The 6912-nt window shown below is 50.2% G+C and overlaps 1 long non-coding RNA gene across 1 annotated transcript; it reads right to left on the reverse strand.

Annotated features, from left to right (window-relative positions):
- Positions 1 to 3195: 3195 nt before the first annotated feature.
- Positions 3196 to 6124, reverse strand: LOC122674856. The gene is made up of 2 exons (XR_006335064.1): positions 5646 to 6124; positions 3196 to 4791 (listed from the first exon to the last, which is right to left on the reverse strand). It is a non-coding gene; the product is annotated as an uncharacterized LOC122674856 (long non-coding RNA).
- Positions 6125 to 6912: the final 788 nt, after the last annotated feature.

Raw genomic sequence — 6912 nt, forward strand, 5'->3', positions numbered from 1 at the left:
CCAAGGGGAGAAAGGCGACCCATGGAGTCCCAAAGAAACTTCTCCACCAGCATGGCACAGGGGCCCAAGTGGAGATGGGTCATGCAACCATTGCTTTCTGAAAGCAAAGGTCCTCCCCGCACTGAGGAAAGACCCAAGCCCGCCCTAGATTGTGAGAGCAAGACAACTAGACATCCGACTCTGCCCATCCTACCTGTCAGTCAGTTGTCTCGTCCAGCTTGGCCTCGGACAAAAGCGGGTGGACGCCATGAGACGCGGCCGGCCTCTGAAGTGTCTGGGGCGGTGGGGAAACTGGCCTCTCCTAGCTGCTTTCCCGCCTGCCTCGTGATCCCGTGACCTGGTGGAGGGGCGCCCGAGGACCCTTATCAATCCCCTCTTGCGGTTTCTTTCTTTCTCTTGGTTGCCGGCTTCAAACCCAAAACCCTCCATCAAACGGTGGACCTGGAACTAGCGATTTAGCATCTCGGACCTTGAGGGACAACTGTGGCTCCTGACCGCGCTAGTCGGCTTGGCAAGCAACAGAGAATGTTCCGCTGGCTTTTTCCCCCCGCACGGTTACCTACAAAGCACCGTGCCCACCACACGCAGAGAGGAGAAAGAAAGATGAGCAGTACCTTCGCCCAAGAACACAAACAAGCGTGCCCTGGACGAGGAAGTCGAGCCACCCACAGGCCGCCCTCATCATCACGACCCATCTTGCTCCGCCCCATGGCCTCAAATGGACTTACTGCTTGCCCCATCCTCACCCGAAGAAGGAGAAGGACAAGGAGAAGGAAAGAACAGTGATTGGAATGGCGTGGCAGAGGGAATGGGAAAGTCGCCTTATGCTTAGTGACATCCTTGCAAAAGAGAAAAATACTAGCTCATCTGGCCTTTCTGTGCCATGGGAAGGAGGCAAAAGGACAGCAAGGTTGTGAGCACGTGCGTCGTAAGGCACAAAGTGGTAGGGTCCTGGGATGGGATGGGGCAACGGGAGGTGGGAGGGGTGCTATAGGCTAAGGAAGAAAGTGGGGTCATGGCCGCCTTTTCCTAGTAAGGATCAACGGAATCATCACGTCAGCTATGGGAAACCCGTGGACTGTGGAACCCCCATAGTGCTGGAAGGCAAGCATAATCTCCAAGATGGGAGAGCAAACAAACATACATGTCACACAGCAGGAAGGAAACCAACAGTCATCCACCTCCAGGAGGGAAATCTGTTTATACCTTAAGTTATAATGCGTTTTGAGCCCCTGAATTAGAAAGATGACTCTGGAAGTCAACTAGTGTCATTAAAATAGATAAAGAGAAGGAAAACAAACAAACAAAAATAATAATAACATTAACAGAAAATACAAGAGAAACAAATTATAAAATGAATGAAAAAGCAAAAAGAAAAAAAAAAAAGAAGAAAAAAGAAAGAAAAAGACAACTAAGATTGAAAAGGAGCTGAAGAAATGAATCCAAAGTTGCAGCGAGCCTATGGCTTTCTGAAGGTGCTCACTTTTTATCATGACCAACGGCCCTGAAGGGAGAAAATCATATGTGCCACACTCGCGGCATCTTTTGGTGCTAGGACCCTGAAAGCTAGCAGAGTGTCTAGTGAGAAAGCACAGAAATTGGAGTGGACCTCAGTCGAGAGCAAAGTTGAGGCAAGGGTTTATTGTCTGGGGAGGGGTTGTCCTCAGGCAGGGGTCTGGGGTGAGGAGACCCCTCAAGATGAGAGGGTAGGTGGACAGACATATGTTTCCACAAGTGTCTTAGGATCTGAGGGACAAGCCCACGAAATTCCTCCCCAGCCCGCCTGCATGTGTGTGCTGAACTTGGAAGCCGTGCAGTTTCTCTCTAGCAGGCAAGGCTGGAAGGCCAAAGGCCTCCCGAATCATTTGCATAGTGAGCCCTTTAGTCCAGGGCAAATGGGAAGTAAGTTTGTGGCTCTGTCAAGGGGAATTCCCCGAGAAAATTGTCGGTGGTGGGATGTCGGGAGTGGGAGTGAGCACACCCTCGGACGCCTCAGCCAATGAGGAGCTTGCACGTGCAGGGTGGGGCTGTGGGAAAGCCATCATAGGACCGAGGGGACTGGGCCTAGGACCTTTTTCAGAGACGGACGGTCTGAGGGAAGGAGGTGTCGTCGTGTATCTGCAAGTAGGAGATGGAAACACTCTTGGACCTTGTGTGCAGAGACCCGGAGGCTGCTTTTGTCACCCGGGGGCGGTGCGTGTCCTCTCCCTTCAAAGTCTTACCCAGAGGGCAAGTTTGTCGGCCCAGCGCCGCTGGTGCGGATGCCCTTCAGGGACCCTCTGTCCCTGAGGGGCCATTCCCGGCAGTTGGGTGGCCCCAGCATGGTGACTTGGCTCCTGGGTCAGCAGGGCTGGCGCCTGGCCACCAAGACACCCTGAATTGGAGGGGGCCCCTATTTTTTCTAGTGGTGAAAAAAGCCATCTTATTGTGTCTCCTGATATTTCATTTTACCATTTTCATGAGCGAAACAAAGAATATGAAATAATAGTAACCTTCAAGCATATGTGTTAGGTGATTTTTAATTATTTTTTCAAAGGTATATTTTCTCTTAATGAAATATGATTTCTGCTTGTAAAGTGCAAGAAGGTGTTTCTGGACTTCCTCACCTACTACTGGTCATAGAAAGCTGAACAAAGTGCATGAAATGACCCTTGAGTCAGATTGTTTGGCCAGAGACAACCTGGAAACTAACCCCATCACCATAAAACCCAGACTGCAAGTCACGTTGCAGAGACATCCCCTTGGGTTTCCTTACTCTGCTTCTGTCCTCCTGAGTACCTCTTCCCAACCAAGTCTCTTGCTTTGTCAGCATGTGTGAGCCCAGTGTAGGGCCCTGGAAAGGGTTCCCCTTCCTGCAAGCTGAGAGGAACACTGTCTAGACTTTCATCTACCATTGGGAATGAGAAAGCTGAACAAAATACATGAAACAACTTTTCTCAGACCCTGAACAGCAGGCAGATAGGGTTCCAGGACTAGGTTCCTCGACTGAAAGTGAACACACATATCAACCTGATGACTCCGCAGCCTCCTGCCTTCAGGCGGTTTTCACGCTGCAGCTGCAGGTAGTAGGCTCCATAAACAATCTGGCAACAATCTGAATTGAGAACACTGGTGAGTTGGGATGCCAGGGAGGCTATAATCTGTGTGGCAGCACAGCAGAAAAGAGAAAGCAACTCAGAAACTTCCACAGCTGCCTGATGATTCTTTTAGCCTTTATTGAATATCAGTCTAAGGACACACATGTGATTCCATAGTGAACAAAAACACAAAAACAAAACACTGGTCTCACAAGCAAGAAATAAACCAATTCCTTCTACCTTAATTTTTTTTTCAAAATGTGGCAATTAAATTGAGGCTAATGAGCATGACACACATACATTGGGTACATTTCTAGAGAGCAATTTTTAAAAGATATCAATAACCCCATTCTTGTCATTATAATTCTACTAAGAAAGTGAGAAAAGTAATACTGAACTATATCTTTGTGAAAAAAGTAATGTGAAAATATGTCTTTGCATACAAAAGGTATTCAAATAGCTTTAGTATTCTTTCTTAAACAATTTTTTTTTAAATTCGTGGCAAATTGTTTTACCATTGGTGGGAAATTGTTTTACCATTTTGTGTTGGTTTCTGCCCTACAACAGAGCAAATTAGCCATATTTATTTATGTGATATTTGTATATATCACTTTCTTCTTGAGCCTCTTCCCCCTCCTTGAATAGCTTCAGTTTTAGGATGGAAAAGTTATAAGGAGCCCTGTATTTATTGTCTAAATAGTAAGGAAATCCGTTAACAATGTCACATATTCCTGACTCAATATTATGCTTCTATTATCATGTCTAGGAAGATTTTAAAATACAGATCAGTAAGTGCATTTAGTAGCTACTCTTTGCATTGCAAGGGGTCAGCCAGCACCACTTGCATCAGGCTGAGACTAAGGGTACACATAGGAGTGATAGCAAAATAGGAAGGGCATGTCCTTCTCAGGGCTTGTGATGTAGGGAAGCTGGAGGCAGGCTGAGGGGAAGAGGGGCATCCATGGGATTGCTGAGAGGAACGTATTTCTCCTCCCCGCCCCTGCCCCCTTCTAATTGGGAAGGATACAGGAGGAAACAGTCCCCCACCGACACCTGGCCTTGGGGCCTATTGCTGCAGAGTTTGGGGGTCTGGAGTTCCACAATGGTTGCTGCCGGGCATGGGGCAGGGCCTTGTGGGTTGTAGAGAGAGTTTTCTTTGCGTTTAAAAAATAAACACACCAAAACTCCTCTTTCGTCATTTCAACAAATCAGCTCGCTATTCTGTGGGTAAACGTTATCATTAATTACAGACAATGGTAATAAGTAACGCTGAGTAATAATAGTAATGTTAATAATTATACTTTCAATATCTTTGAACAACCACAATTCTTCATACAGCAAATTTCAAAGCCACAAGCTATCTGGTCGACCTTTCAGCGCTGATGGCCTGGTTACAGCCAAATAGCTTAAATGCCACCAGGATAAAGCCAAGGCAAGGATGCAAAGACACAGTACACCCGCTCCTCACTCATTTCCTCGGAGTCCCCTGCAGATTGCGTTGTTTCCCGCGTCCTCCCGTCAACGCGAGTTCAGAAGTTCTTCAAGCACTAAAGACTCCGCCAGGCTCGCGTCTCTTTGGTACCTCAGCGGACGGCACAGGTCGCTTTCTGGGCCTCAGATATTTGGCGCCTCTGACCACCGCGACCGGGCAGGACTGGAGCCGTGCTTTGGGCGATCGCCCTATTCACCCGTTGTTGACATTCCGTGTTGTCACCTGGAGTGAGAAAACCGTGTGTGTTCACACAACTTCCGGGCCGTCAAGGGGAACGGAAGGGGCCACAGGCTCCCCGGGAAAGCGCAGCCCGGCCTAGGACTATCACAGAGCTCGGTAACACGATAGTGGCCGACGTGGAGCAGCTTCCCCGCCGCCCGGCCCTGGGACGAACCTGGGACCCCAGGGGGCGAGGACGCGCAGCTTGGAGAAGCGAGCCCAGGGACCGCGGTGCTGGCCGAGCACACAGCCCAGCGCCGCTTTGTTCCGCGCATCTGGCTTTACCAAACTCCGGGGTAGGACGCCCGGAATCCAGGAACGGGTGGCGGAACCCAGCCCCGTCCGCAGATAGAGACACATGGCTACTTCTAACCGAGACGGGAAAACTGGAAAATGTGACAAACTCCACACTGGGCACGATCACTCACTCCTGGCCACAAGCAGTAGCCCAGGCGGCCCCCGCGGGCGGAGGTAACACCCGGACCGCCTTCCCGCTGTGAGGGTCACGGCCCGTCCTCGCCATGCAAATCTGCGCGTTCAAAGCCAGCGGGAGTAGGACGCGTCCAGGCCGCGGAGACGAAGCCCCAGCGCACCCGCTAACGAGCTCTCCGAGCACGGACCCGGCCGTGCTTGCCCAGTGCCGGAGCCTGGAGCGGGGTGATCGCCGAGGCGAAATGAACGCGCCTAACAGCGACACAGGTGGCCGGCCGCCCAGCCACAGGAGCTCCGGCGTGAAGACCCTCTCCCAGTCCTCTCCTGAGCCCCAACGGACGAAATAGCGCGGAGAAATACTGGTCGACCAGAGCAACTGCCATCCCGCCCCCTAAGCCCGTAGCGGCACGGCACCTCACACAGACCTGCAGATGCAATCTTCAGCAGGAGCAGATCTACTCAGGCCTCTGCGTCACCGGGGTTACCGCCGCCAGTGCTGACGGCATCTGGAGCTCTGCTCCCTATCTGCCAGCTGAATAGCAGCCCTTGTGAAGGTCGCCGAAGGGAAGGGACAATCTGAAAGCCGCCACCAGGGGCGCCCGACAAACGGTTCGAGCGTCCACGAGACGAGTCGCGTCGCCGGCAGGCCGCAGCGGCATCGGCCGCCCGAACACCCGAGCTCACCCAGGGCCTCTGCCTCGGAGGGGGCGCCCGGCTCGAACAGCGCAATGCGGCGACGCGCAGCTGCCCCGGCAACAGACGAGGGCGGGCGAGAGCGGGAGACTGCGGTGGAGAGGCCCTCCCCGCGAGGTTGCAGGGCCGCAGGCCAACCTGAACAAGGGAGATTCTGCAGGGGATTGGGCTGTGGGAACTGTAAGCTGAAACAGTGAAAGTAAAACAGAAAGAAAGCAAGCACCGAAGACATTTGACTGTAATTTCAGAGTTCAGATGTTACTGAAGTATAAAAAAAAGCAAGGCTCAAAAACCATAAGGTAAACCATTGAAAATCCGACCACGTAATTGGTCTTTACATAATTGGTCTTTACCAAGCAAAACCAGATGACAAGAAAGGTGCTTGCGGGAACATTTGTGCTACTACGTGTATAATAAGAATGTTGATATCAGCATTTCTTTATAACAGATTATTTAGTAAACATAGAAAAGAAGCAGTTAAATTTTCCTTGCACTTACATAGCACAAGACAATCAATTTGCTTTTTGGTTTATTGCTTTTTTTTTAAAAAATATATATAATGAGTTACATCTATAGGTATTGACTTGAAAAGATGCCGATGGCAAACTGTTAAGTGAAAATAGAAAGTTTTAGCGCTTCCAGTGGTGCAGATATATGCACTTGTGTTTTTAAAAAATGAAGTGGAAAAGTAAAGAGAACAGCTAAAGCAATTTTAAAAAGCAAGAATCAAGGCTTCCGTATAGACTAGAGTCTAGACAGAAAGATAAGTGTGCTAGAAACAAAGATGGGCCACACTATGTGCTTTTCTGCTCCCTCTTACTATTGTCTTGGGACAGGCAGTTGGCATCTCAGCCCCTCCACCTCTCTGCTCCACTAACACCCAGAGCCACTGCCGGCAATCAGAACTCTGACTCTGCAGGCCTGGGATCCCTATGTCCACAGTCTCTTCCTTCATATCAGGAGCCTGTAGCAATTCACTTGGTTTGCCCATCATCCAGG

The sequence above is a fragment of the Cervus elaphus genome, chromosome 18 (genome assembly GCF_910594005.1).
Source record: "Cervus elaphus chromosome 18, mCerEla1.1, whole genome shotgun sequence".
Classification (NCBI taxonomy): domain Eukaryota; kingdom Metazoa; phylum Chordata; class Mammalia; order Artiodactyla; family Cervidae; genus Cervus; species Cervus elaphus.